The 12,444-nt window shown below is 46.0% G+C and overlaps 1 protein-coding gene across 1 annotated transcript in view; it reads right to left on the bottom strand.

Moving 5' to 3' along the window:
• Positions 1–11,876, bottom strand: part of LOC125932608 (pecanex-like protein 2) — a 62,472-nt gene extending 50,596 nt beyond the window's left edge. Inside the window, exons 1-2 of the mRNA XM_049645002.1 lie at positions 11,822–11,876; positions 7,388–7,603 (exon numbers count right to left, since the gene is read on the bottom strand). The gene's annotated coding sequence lies outside the window, so the exon portion shown is untranslated. The remainder of the gene's footprint in view (positions 1–7,387; positions 7,604–11,821) is intronic.
• Positions 11,877–12,444: the final 568 nt, after the last annotated feature.

Raw genomic sequence — 12,444 nt, 5'->3', positions numbered from 1 at the left:
ATACTAATGAGGATAATGAAAGCTGCACGCATAACTAAATTTCATCTCAGCAGCCTCAAAACTTCCCATGCATGTGACCCAGTCTTAGATGATAGGATCCGCTTCATCACCCTTGAGAGAATGTGCCTTTATGACAGTTTGTGTCATTTGCCATGGGGAACCCAGGACCCCCTGTAGCCTGATTTCCATAGTACTATGTAAATCACATTTTCTGACCTGATCTTAACTACCACCCAACTCCCACCCAGGCCACAAACTCTTGAGATCTTTTCGCTGTGCCCTCGGGAACTCACTATCTATTCCTCAACTTCTCTGAATGTTCTCTTCTCCTTCGTGCCCTATTGGAAAGCTAGCTCTCCCTGCCCTCTAGTGGGGATGACTGTTCTCCTGCACTCCTCTCGCTCCTGGGTCTGAGCAGGTGGAAGATGTCCTCTTGCTTCTCAGTGGTGCTGTCTCTGTCTACCCCACACCATTCTCCTTCGTTGCCTTCTTCCATGGCCCTCTAGGTCACTCTGAGTCCTTGAGTGGGGATTCTGGCTCGGGGTCACTGTCACTCTCCAGCACACTTCTGACCAATCACTCTTGAGACTGCAGTATCCTGGCCCCTGACTCCCACTCCTCTAATGATCGCATTCACTCAACCTCAGCCACTCACTCCCATGGCCGTGATCCTAGACTATAATCACCAAAGACTGTTTGCCTTCGATGAATGTTCGTTTCAAACATCCTACTCTTCTGCAACCACCTCCTATCTCTCCAGCTTATTTTCCTCTAATATCACAACTTCTACAACTCTGACACCTTTCTGAGATCCAGAAAGCCCTTCACCAGGTCCTGTTTCCCACCCCTCTCCCACCCTTGCCTGTTTATCTCTTAGCCTGCATTACATGGCCAGGCACTGCAGACATTATCACACCCTTTCATACACTGTCAGTTTCCTTGTCTTCGTTTTACTTTCTGGCACTCAGTCAACTCAGTCTCAGTCCTGATGAAGGCCAACTCTACTGCTCTATACCTGCACCCATGAAGCTGAATGTGGCTTAAAAAAAAAACACAAGCAACTACAACAGGTCTTTCTTGAAAATCATGACCCCTCACTTCAAGTGGGCTCTTCATACAGGCCAACTGTATTTCCCCACTCCATCCATCCTTCCATCTGTCGACCCATCTCTTACGTGCATCTGGGCCATATGTTCTCTCTCCTCTCCTGTTACTCTAGATGTGCTAGCATGGGTTCCATCCTCTCAGCCCTGGGGATTCTATCACTTGCCATCAGAGCAAGCTCCCCTCTTCCCTTTGCCTGAAATCCCTCCACTCTGCTTCACTGTTGTGGTGGTGTTTCTGACGCCCAATCCTATCGCTAGCCGGTGCATGAATGCTCAGGCGTGTCAAACTCCCCTGTGAGGCACCGTGTTAGCAAGAAGTCAACAAGTGTTCATCTTCCCTCTTGACACCAGCCATGGTCTCAAGCCTGGGATGCCCGCCAACAGCACCTGCTCCCTGGGAGAGACTTATACTCTGACTCCAGCAGAGAGGAGAGGTTCAAATTTCCCCCGAGTGTATCATATCCTATAAGTATTTTGTATCTCCTGACCTGATGGGCTGTCAGAGCTGGAAAGACACTAGGAACTTAGAAATCACACGGAGGCTCTGATAATGGAGTCAAAAATTGGAGAGGCCAAGTCATTTGTGATGCTCTGTTAAATATCCTGAGATAAAGTGGGGTTTTTAAGTTGCTTTTTTTTTGCAACCAGAAAAATAATGTGGAGCTTCTGAAAGGATGTGCCAGCGATGGAAGGCATTCTACCCCACTTTACTGAGTGTTTTACAAACTAAATAAGCATCACAGTACAAATCCAAACAAATATCCCAAAGGAAAAAGGAAAGAAGAAGGTAAAAGGGTCACGCAGAAAGAGACGTTCTGGTTAAGAGATAGAGAGCCACGGGGTTTGCCTAGTTCCAGCACTAACTAGCTGTGAGCCCACAGATAGCATTCATCTTCTGGAGCCTGGCTTTCCCACTATTAAGTGGGAGGAAGCAATGGGACTGTGGCCATTCTGAGGGTGGATGTCACCTTCACAGGCCAGTGCTCTCTCCCTAGCTCGGAGCTCACATGCATCCATAAAAGACTCCCTCCAGTGCCTTTTTCTTTTGGCTCCTCCTCCTGGTTCTTCCCCTCATCAGACAGTATCTTTACGTCACCTGACTTATTTTGTTTGGAACACTGTGACTCCTCCTTCATTTTTCTCCCCTTCTAACAGAAATGGGTGAACCCGTCAGCCTGGGTCACCTGGATGGCTAAAGGAGAACAGAAACGGATTGAATAGATTATCAACCCTCACTTTTCCCTTTTTCTGTGTCCACCTACTTGAATGATGGTTAAATGGGACTTAAAGTCTGATAGATTCCATTTCTTTTGAAAAATCTTGAACACGGTGCCCCTCACGCTGTTGGCTTTCTAAAGTGCATTACCTGTTACCTTGACTTTGATTTAAAGCCAATGATTAATCTGTCAAGTCTTGAATGGTTTCCTGAGAGGCTCCTGAGAGGCATCTACCCTGGTTGGGTAGATGCAAATAATACTCATAAACCTGAGAGCAGCAGAGGCACCACTACCTTGTTTCTGTAAGAACAAGAAAAGAATTTACTTCTATTCTCAGATGCATGAGCCAAAAAGAGTTGGATAGAAAAATGTGGCTTCCTTATTTGTATTCTTGATTTGAATCGATTTCAATCATTCCCTATGGTACCAGCCAACAGAAATAGAATGTGCCATGGACCTTAATTATTCTCTTGGGCTACCCAGGATCTAAACCTCTGTCTTATGTTTGGAAAATTACCCAATACACCAGACTGGCTCACTGTTCACCAAGTGTTTTTACTTTTTCTCCTGGGTACTCAGCTAGACATATCCTGACTTCTCTTACAGCTATGTCACTTCTAAGCAATAGGATGTAGGAGCAAATGATATATTCCAGATTTAGACCTGTCCCACAGCAGTCTTCCAGGCAATCCTCCACTGTCTCCCAGCTTGATATTGAAGCCCAGAGTGACCTCAAAAGTGATGCGTTGGGGAACAGGCAGAGCTTCTATTAGCCAGGACCCTTGATGGTGCAGAAGGGAAGCACCCCCTACCCCTACCAGCTCTGCTCACTGATCGGACCCTATGTGAGTGCAACAGAGGCATCTACTGTGTCAGCCACTGAGATGCGGGGTTTAACCATGACAGCTGCTAGCATGACTTCAACCAATGTACTCATATGATGAGTCTTGGTGAGAGGCAGTGACCATCTCCCTTCTAAGAACTGAGAACTTAGACACTCTCTTTCCCAGCCTCCCTTGCATCTAGAGGGGGGGACATATGGTCCCAGCTTCACCCGTCAGATGTACCCCAGATTTTGACTAATGAGCTGGTGACACAAAGAAGCTGGCTCAGGGGACATATTCATCCACATTTGGGGGACAGAAGCCATAGCTACAGTAGCATCCAGCATCTGGGGTCATGGTGTCGATAAAATAAGGGGAGTGCTCGGATCCCCCAGCCAAGATGTGACTGCTTCGTGGGATCAGCACTGTGGTGTGATTTTAGACATGGCTGCTGACCTACAGCCACCAAGCCTGCTTCTCCAGGCTTCTCAGAAAGTCTGCGCCCTGTGTAATATCTTTCAATAAACCCTTCTCCCGGTTGAGTTAGCTGGAGTTGATTTCTGTTGCTTGCAACTAAAAACTCCTAGTGATACAAATGCATCCTCTGCAGTGAGAAACAGACAGGTGGATCTCTTGCTCCCTGGCTGTGGGAGGTTACCTTCCTCTTCCTCGGGGGTGCATTACTCATTTCCTGAGAGTCAGTCCGTGACATGAGCGGCTCGCGTCTCCACTAAGAGCTGCAGTGTGCTTCCGAAAGGAGAACCAGTACAGCTGTATTCGGACTGCCCCGGGTTGTACCAGAGTAGGTCAAATTTGACCCAAATAAAGCCTGCTACTTGGGAAAATAGGGAATTGGAAGAAATAAAGGAAATACTGAAGGGATGTCTTAGAAAAATACTCAAGGAGGAGAAAGAAAACAAGATCTTCCCTGGGAATACTGTAGCATACACTGCAAAGAGATATAAAAGAGAAGAGTCATTTTAGGTCAACTGGATTCCTCCTGCAACTAAAGCATAACTTCGATTCTGTCATGCTCTCTTAATAGTGCTGTGTTCCAGACTACAGTATAACTAGGTCAAAGTAAATGTATTGTACAGCAGTGAGTGGTATTGGGGAAGGTTAACTGGTAATTTGTTCTCAAGACATCATTATTATACTTAGGCCATTCTTATAGGCAGGTTACATTTCATCTGTGGTTGGCAAGAAGACAAATCACCTAGGGAGACACTCTTGGGCAGCCTCACCTAACACAATGGCCTCTGTCTCATGCTCGACCACATATGGCGGCTCTGAGCCTCCTTCTGTATTTCCTCTGAGGTAGTTTCAGGAGTCTGGTGTGTTGTTATGAGATTGGCCCCCAGTGACTCATCCAACATGTTAGGGCCACATGTATTGGAGCTGTCCTTGGGGATGGCTTTGGCCAATAGAACATGATGGCAGTGACGTGCTGCCTGTCCCAAAGACTGGGCCGTAAGGGGCCTCGCAGACACCCAGACCACACTTGGTCCAGCCCACCCGTCACTGAGCAGCACCTGGAGGACAGCCAGGGGGCCAGAGCTGGTAGCCTGATCTGGTAGCTGGTGGCACCTTGGACCTTCCAGCCTGGTTCATCTTCTGGCTGAATGGAGTCGTACGAGTAACCCAGGGTGAGAGTGACAGAACTACCGGCCACCCTCACAACCGTGAGAAAGAAGACATCCTTGTCGTCTGAAACCATTAAGTCTTGCGGCAGTTGGTTACACCCTCAAAAATGACATGAGGTGAAGCCCAAACATTCAGGGTGGTGGATCAAGAAGCACGCCCATTTGCGATACATGGGGGGAGCAGACAAAGTGCTACGTGCTTCCAAAGTCCAGTTGACTCTGAAGCCCTTAAACTCAAACATCAGGTCAGTTTGCCCAAAGAAGCTGCAAGCTGCATGGAACTTGTAATAGAGACTATTAACTCAGGTTCAACTAGGTGAACTTGAAAAATCCTTCCTTTGAAGTCCAGGAAAACCCAAAAGCTCTCACTAGAGACAAGTCTGTTGCATGACTGTACAGAGACAATTTCCACCACCTCCTGTGGCATTTTCTGGCGTTTGTGTAAAATTTCAGGGACACACTGCTTCTCTGTTTGTTCTGAAGAATCTGATCACTACTCCCTCGGCCCCATAACCTTTTCCAAAATAAGCTCCCTGAATTAGATTCCTCAAGTTTTTAAGGATGCACAGAATACGTGCCTCAACCACAGAACCCACCACTCTAAAAAAAAAAAAAGTCTTTTGTACAAATTTGTATAGGAAAACTAATGCTTAGAACCAAAAGACTTGGTTAAAGGATTAGGTAATTGTGTTAAAGATATAAAATAATGGCACTTTGTTCTTGGCTATAAGGTATCTTTTCATCACTCGGAAGTTCTGGATGGTGGTAACCTGGCTCCTACTCACCTTTCCAGCATTATCTAGGACCCCTTTCTCCCAAACCATCTGGAAACCATATCTGGCTATTTTGTGCCTCTTTATCATCGCACCTCTGCCTGCCTCTCCCCTCCAACTACAGCCTCTCCTCTGCTGACCCAGACTCCAGTCTGATCCCAGTGCCCTGCTCTGGTCCCCACAGCGCCCCATGCACAGAGCTGCCACGACACTCAAATCCCTGGACAGTGGTAGCTCAGGATGAGTCTCTAGTCAGTAAGGCTCCGAGCTGCTTAAGGTGGGGCCCTTCACTTCTGTAGTCATGGCACCTAGCCTGGCCCTTGGTAAATGTCTCCTGAATAAACAGAAGGCTCGCGTGTCCCATTAGCTACTTGAGAAATTCACTTAGGTGAATCATGAGCATTTAAAAAATAAATATCCAAAATGGAGCTCTCGATTACACTCCCAAACCTAAAAGTCCTGTTCTTCATTCAGGTTTCCCAGTCTCCGTAAATGCGCCTCTGTCCACCCAGGCACTCAAGCTGGAACCCGGGGAGCGGGCTGAGCCTCCTTTTTCCCGGACCCCCCAACACTGAGTCCAGCCCTTTCCACCTCCAAATCGCCCTGAGCTTCTCTGTCTCCAACTTCTTCTCCTGGCTGGGTGACAACAAGATACTCTTCAATGGCCTTCCTGTTTCTGCTTTTGCCCCCCCTGGAGGACAGTCTGCACACAGCTCCCAGAACAATCTCCTAAAGCGTGAATTAGGTTGGCGGTCCCATTTCCTTCCTTCGTCGTGCTTCCACTAGTTGTGATTAGTCTGCTCATCTGTTTCCTTGTTCGCTTTCCACATCTTCCACTGAAGGTAAACATCGCAAGGGCAAGAGTCCTTCAGGTCACGGACCCGTTGCATCTCCAGCATTAGAACTTGGCCTGACACGGAGGAGGCGTCAGAAAGACATGCATTGGATGAGGGGGGTGAACAAAGGACACAGGAGGCAGAAACATGAACACAGGGGTTATGCTAATTGCTGCACACTCCACCGCACAGCTCCAGCGTCAGATTAATGGACAAACTGGGGTCGCACTTTCCAGATCAGGTCAGCTCATTACCGCAAAACAGTAAGCATCCACATAGAGCCCTCATATACATGATCTCATTGAAGTCACACAACTTTATAGAGGCAGCCATCCTTCTTCTTATCGTTTGACAGTGGAAAAGGAAAGTTCAGGCACCGAAAGATGGTCCACTACAGATCACAACACTGGAAACCCACAGAACCAGGTTCTGTTTCTGGCTGACTCCACACGGAGCCCATGCATGTTCTGCGGCCTCCCGTCACTTGTGAGTTTCTTTCCAGAAAAATTTAAACCAAAGATCTAACTTGCCACTCCAAAGGTTTACACCAGATGACATGTTTCACTTCATTATTCTCTCAGATGACTGGGATTTATTTATATCAGAATACATAAATAAAGGCAGTTGGAACCAGTTCCCTAATTCTCAACCTGTAAGACAGACACTAACTTCTTCCTCTTTCATGGTGACTTTTTGTTTTAAGTTTGTTTATTTGTTTATTTTGAGAGAGACAGAGAGAATGCAAGCAGGAGAGGGGCTGAGAGAGAGGGAGAATTCCAAGCAGTCTCCACACATGGTAAGCACAGAGCCTGACGTGGGGCTCGAACCCATGTAACCGTGAGATCGTGACTTGAGCCAAAATCAAGAGTCGGCTGCTCAAGCGACTGAGCCACCTGGCACCCCCATGGTGACCTCTTATTAAAGCTTTGCACAATAATAAGTTTAGGCAACCGGCTTCCAACAGTTTCCACAATGAGGAGATTCTTACCTCGAAATTCCAGTCCTCGAAGTTGAAAGGTGACAAGACCATTTCCGATTTCAATCAGGTGAACAAAAGCGTTGAGGTAGTCTGAAGCCAAAATAAAGCAATCGCCAGAGCTGTAGTTACCCCATCGACCAAGAGCTAAGTCTCCACAGAGGGACTCTTGCAGGGCCCTTGTCAGGTGCTCATAAAAGATGGAATTAAGATTATTGTCATCATTCCCTAAAGGGAGAACAAGAAATATGATCAGTGGGTACTTACTTCTATCAGACCTAGGAATCAGTGAGCTGTCATTTGATTAAGGGTAAATCAGGCTTTTTAGATACTTTGCCCGTTTTTGTCGACTTTGCGAGACCCTCTTATTTTTTCCCTTTATTTTCCTTCCGGGCAATCTCACCTACACAAATGCATTAAAATCACTGTCTGAATGCAGATGACTGACAGATTCACACCTCCAGCTGAGGTCTCTTGTCTATGCACTAGACCTGTCCCACGTGCTTACTGGACATCTGTTTCCGTGTGTCTCCAATGCTCCTCACCTTCCACGGGCCCAAGTCAGGCCCCCTTCTGTTGCCCGTCTCAGTAAATGGTACCACCACCCGGTCAGCCATCACCCAGGGATCTCCGTTCCCACTCCTTCACACCCCAGCCTCTCAATCTTACTTTCTTCAAATAGTTTTTTTTCCCTAAGTTTATTTCTTCATTTTGAGGGAGGTGCAGAGAGAGGGAAAGACAGAATCCCAAGCAGGCTCTGAGCCGTCGCCACGGAGCCCAACGCAGGGCTCAAACCCACAAACCGTGAGCTCCTGACCCGAGCTAAGATCAAGAGTCGGATGCTCAACCAACTGCGCCACCCAAGCACCTCACTGCAAATAGTTTTTGCATCTTTCCACCTCTCTCCATTTGCATTACCCCTACCCTATTGCAAGCTACGTTATTTCTCAAGCGGACAGGCACGCTAGTCATATGACTCGCCAGTGTATCTTCACTGGGACCTGCCACCCGGTCTATTCTCTACACCACAGCCAGAATGAGCTCTTCAAGTTGAGAAGCTGAATGTGCTACTTAGGACCCCTCCACCCCATAACTTAAGGACCTTAGTGGTTCCCCAGTGCCCTTAAGATGGAAACAAGGCTTCTTCTCACTGCCTATACTGGGCTCCCATATAATTTAGCATTCCCAGGTATCTTTAAAGCGAGGACAGTCACTGGTACAAGCCAGGAGCAAACCTAGGTCATATGGGCGCGCGAGAGGCGCGTGGGATCTGCTCCCTACTTCAATCTCCTTCCTCACTTCACACAAACTTCCTCCTCCCTTCTCCCTTATGCTCAGCACTGAACTTCTTTCAGTAGAGTCCCTTGTCCCTTTCCAGCCTGGGTCTTTGTAGATTCCGATCTCTCCGCCTGGGCGTGTCTTTCTTTGCTCTCTGGCTTTTTAACACTTACTATTCTTCAGACCTCCTCTCAATCACCACCTCCTGGAAGCCCCCACCAACCACTTCGCTGGGCCAAACCCCCTATGACAGGCTTTCAGCCCTATGGTCTTCTGCTCGGAAGCACTTGTCACCAATGGAATCTGACTTCTGGTGTTTGTGTGTGTATGTGGATACGGTCACTTGATTCACATCTGATTTCTCCAGTGAGGTGGAGAAAGCAAAGTGAAGAAGACATGAGCTCTAGATTTCGGCTCAGGTCATGATCTCATGGTTTGTGAGTTCGAGCCCCACATCAGGCTGACAGCGCAGAGCCTGCTTAGGATTATTTCTCTCTGTCTCTCTGTCTCTCTCTAAGTAAATAAATACACTTAAAAAAAGAAGAAGACATGAAGTGAAGGAAGACAGATCCATGTCTGAATTTGCTTAGTTTTGTGTCCCAATATTGGCGGAAGTGCTATCGTGCAATAGCGATCAGCTAAATAATCTGCTGAATGATGGACAGTTTCTTTAAAAAAATTTTGTTTTTAAGAACACACCTGTCAAGTGACTCCAGGGGCTTTTGGAAATCAAAGTCACTGAGGAATCATTTACAGACAATAAACACCATCAATTTACATGCACACACACACACACACACACACACATATATATATATATATACACATATATTCTATAATATAAACGATTACTGCTAGTATTATATCTTATATACTGATATATTTTTACACATTATATACACATAGATATATTAACACAATTTATTATTTTTAAATTATATACATATATATATAAAACTCAGCTTTATTGAGGAATAACTTCTATAGAGTAAAATTTATCTTTTTTAGTGTGTAATCCTATGAGACTTAATAAATGCACAGGCACGGAACCACCAAGGAGAATCATGCATTTGGGATTCCTCCACGTTGTCGTTCAGAGCAGCGATCTGTTCTGGTTCAGTGTTGAGTAGTATTCCGTGGTATGCATCTACTAAGGCTTGTGCATCCATTCATCATTTGGGGGACCCTTGGCTTATTTCCAGTTTGGGGGGATTATGAGCAAATCCCCCCAAAATATTCATGAGTGGAAGTCTATGTGAACACAAGTTTTTGTTTCTCTTGGGTAAAATACCTAGGAGCGGGGCCGCGGTTCTCAGAGCGGCTGCACCATGTTTGTATCCGCCCCCCCCCCTCCCACAGTGATTGGCGTTCTAATTGTTCTGCACCCTTGCCATGACTCGCCATTGTCAGCTGTAGCTTGTGGCTTGTTTAATTTTAGTCATTCTAATTGGGTGGATGAAGACTCCCAGAGAGGAGTGAAGGAAGGCTACAGGAAAGAAGGAATGATGGAATGTTGGGGGGGGGGGCGCGTGGAATTGGGGGTTCATGGTGTATTTCCTTTCATCTCCCGTTCACTCCCTCTATCAGATCTCTCATGATGAAGGACAGAAACTTGTTCAAGATTTAGGAGTATCTCATGTTTGGGAGTAGATTCTGGCTCTGGAAAGTCAGGAAAGCAGAGTTGCCCCACAGAGGAAATGCCTAAAAGCAAAACTTAAGGCTCCCTTCTAGATCGTCTACTGGAGTGGAGGCGGAGTTAGAGAAGTTCAAGATACAGACTGCAGAGCTGAACAGAGCTCCCAGCTCCATACCCGGGGGAAAGGAAATGTGATTGGGGGCACAGGAAGATGAAGATTGGCCCCAGGTGTACCCCTACAAGGAAGAGCTGATCCACCTGTAAGAAATCTATAAGGTAACACCATCAAATTATGACTATCCTTGCTGGGCATTCATGACTGTTAAAGGCCGAATTGAAATTAGTGCACTTATAACCTAATTATGATTAATGGAGAGGAATAAACTATTCTGTGGGCTGAGTCATGTCATGTAATCTAATGAGGTATCAGTATGCTTAATCTTCTATGCAGATTAAGCCTGCCTGACCTGAGAGTCTATTCATTTTCAGTGATGCATCAGCATGCAACCCGAGACACTAATTAGAGATTTTTTTCGAGTCTCTGCCACTTTTGAAGGAAAGGCCTGAATGAGAGAATTAACTTTTGCTTAATTGTTCAAACTGTTTGATATTGAAATAAAACAAAACAATTTAAACCACTAAAGTGGAGATCTTTTTAGAACACCTTGACCACACATCTGCATAATTTGATTAAAATGAGACAGCCATTGTGAATAGCTAGAGGCATGATGCACTTGTGAAACCAACCATAGGCCTAATAGCAATGGCCCTGCCAGGTCACAGAGTCCCACAGATGCGCATCAGACATATTTGTAGCCCACCCGCCCCCACCAAGCCGTACTGACAAGCTGAACTTTAGGTCAACAAAACATAAACTTCTCTCTCCAGGTATTTTCAAATTTCAAATTACAATTTCAAATGAATCGTGTACATGCAGTTCAAATATAGATCATGGCATCATACAATTCTTCCTAGACAAAATGTTTGGCAGAGGGGAGAGAGTTCTGAGGTGAGGAGAAAGGTAGAATGGTTCAAAAAGAAATAGATTACAGAAAGGAAAAAGCAACACAATTTCCTAGCAGGTAAATCCTTCCGTAGCTTCGTGTTGAACAAAGTTTCTGAAAACTTCGGAATCTTAGGTCCTGGAATGGTTTGCCTTGGAGGATATCACAATGCTGACGGTTTTCCTGAGAATTTTTGGCTACAAGACCAATAACATGGTTTAGAGTCTGTATTTGACTTTTGCCACACATGAACTAAAGTGTCTTAATTGGCAGAGTCACTCAATACCAGACAGGTACCAGATCGGTTCTAAATGATGGAGAGGAGCATTTCCAAACCAAATCAGGATGCTTGGTCTGTCTACTTGTATAGTTTTATCTTTCCAGGCAGCATATTTACCAAGACCTACCTTACCTCCACAATGATTACAAAGAGTGAGGAGTCATCCCCCCTGTTTGGACTGAAGGAATCCATCTATATAACAGAATAAATACATCGTTTAAAAAGAGAGAAAGAAGGTATCTTCTTACCTGGATCCTTTTCAATTTGGACCACCAGTCTCGTGTTGGAGTTATCCACACGCCGTGTGCTAGAAGGGACCACAGAAGGGCCAAAAGTCATGGTGAGGTCACTACAAATGGGAGTCGGTCTACAGAACTGGCTGTGTGGTGGGGAATGTAGGGGTCACGGAACTCACCTGTTAGGGTGATTGCTTGAATGTGACAGTGCTGCAGGGAGGGAGCGGGCTCTCGTGATAAAGAAGGGAAAAGTACAAGAAACACGCGGAGGGGAGAGACGATTACATCTCAGGACTGGGAGACTGGCCTTGCGCCTTCTCAGTGTTGAGCACCAGATCCATAAAACAGAAGCAAGCTCTTGGACTGCCAATGGAATGTCACTCGCTTTCTGAATTTGAAAGCGAACACACAGGCATCTTTCTTTTCAAGTTGGTCCCAGAAAATTGTGGGAGGTAGTCAGTGTCTCCACCACCTGCTTGCAAGAGCTGGGCGCATTCTTATGGGCCTTTCTCAGGTCCAACCACAAGAATAAACTCAGCTCTTACAAGCTTGGAAGAAGACATATTGCCGGTAGCTATGGCAACTAATGGCCATCAGAACCAGATTTAAATCTCTTCCGTTATGACAGCTCCTCC

This window comes from Panthera uncia, chromosome D2, assembly GCF_023721935.1.
Source record: "Panthera uncia isolate 11264 chromosome D2, Puncia_PCG_1.0, whole genome shotgun sequence".
In the NCBI taxonomy this organism is placed as follows: Eukaryota; Metazoa; Chordata; class Mammalia; order Carnivora; family Felidae; genus Panthera; species Panthera uncia.
Note: the sequence above shows the minus strand (reverse complement) of the source record. Positions and strands in the feature narration are given on the sequence as shown.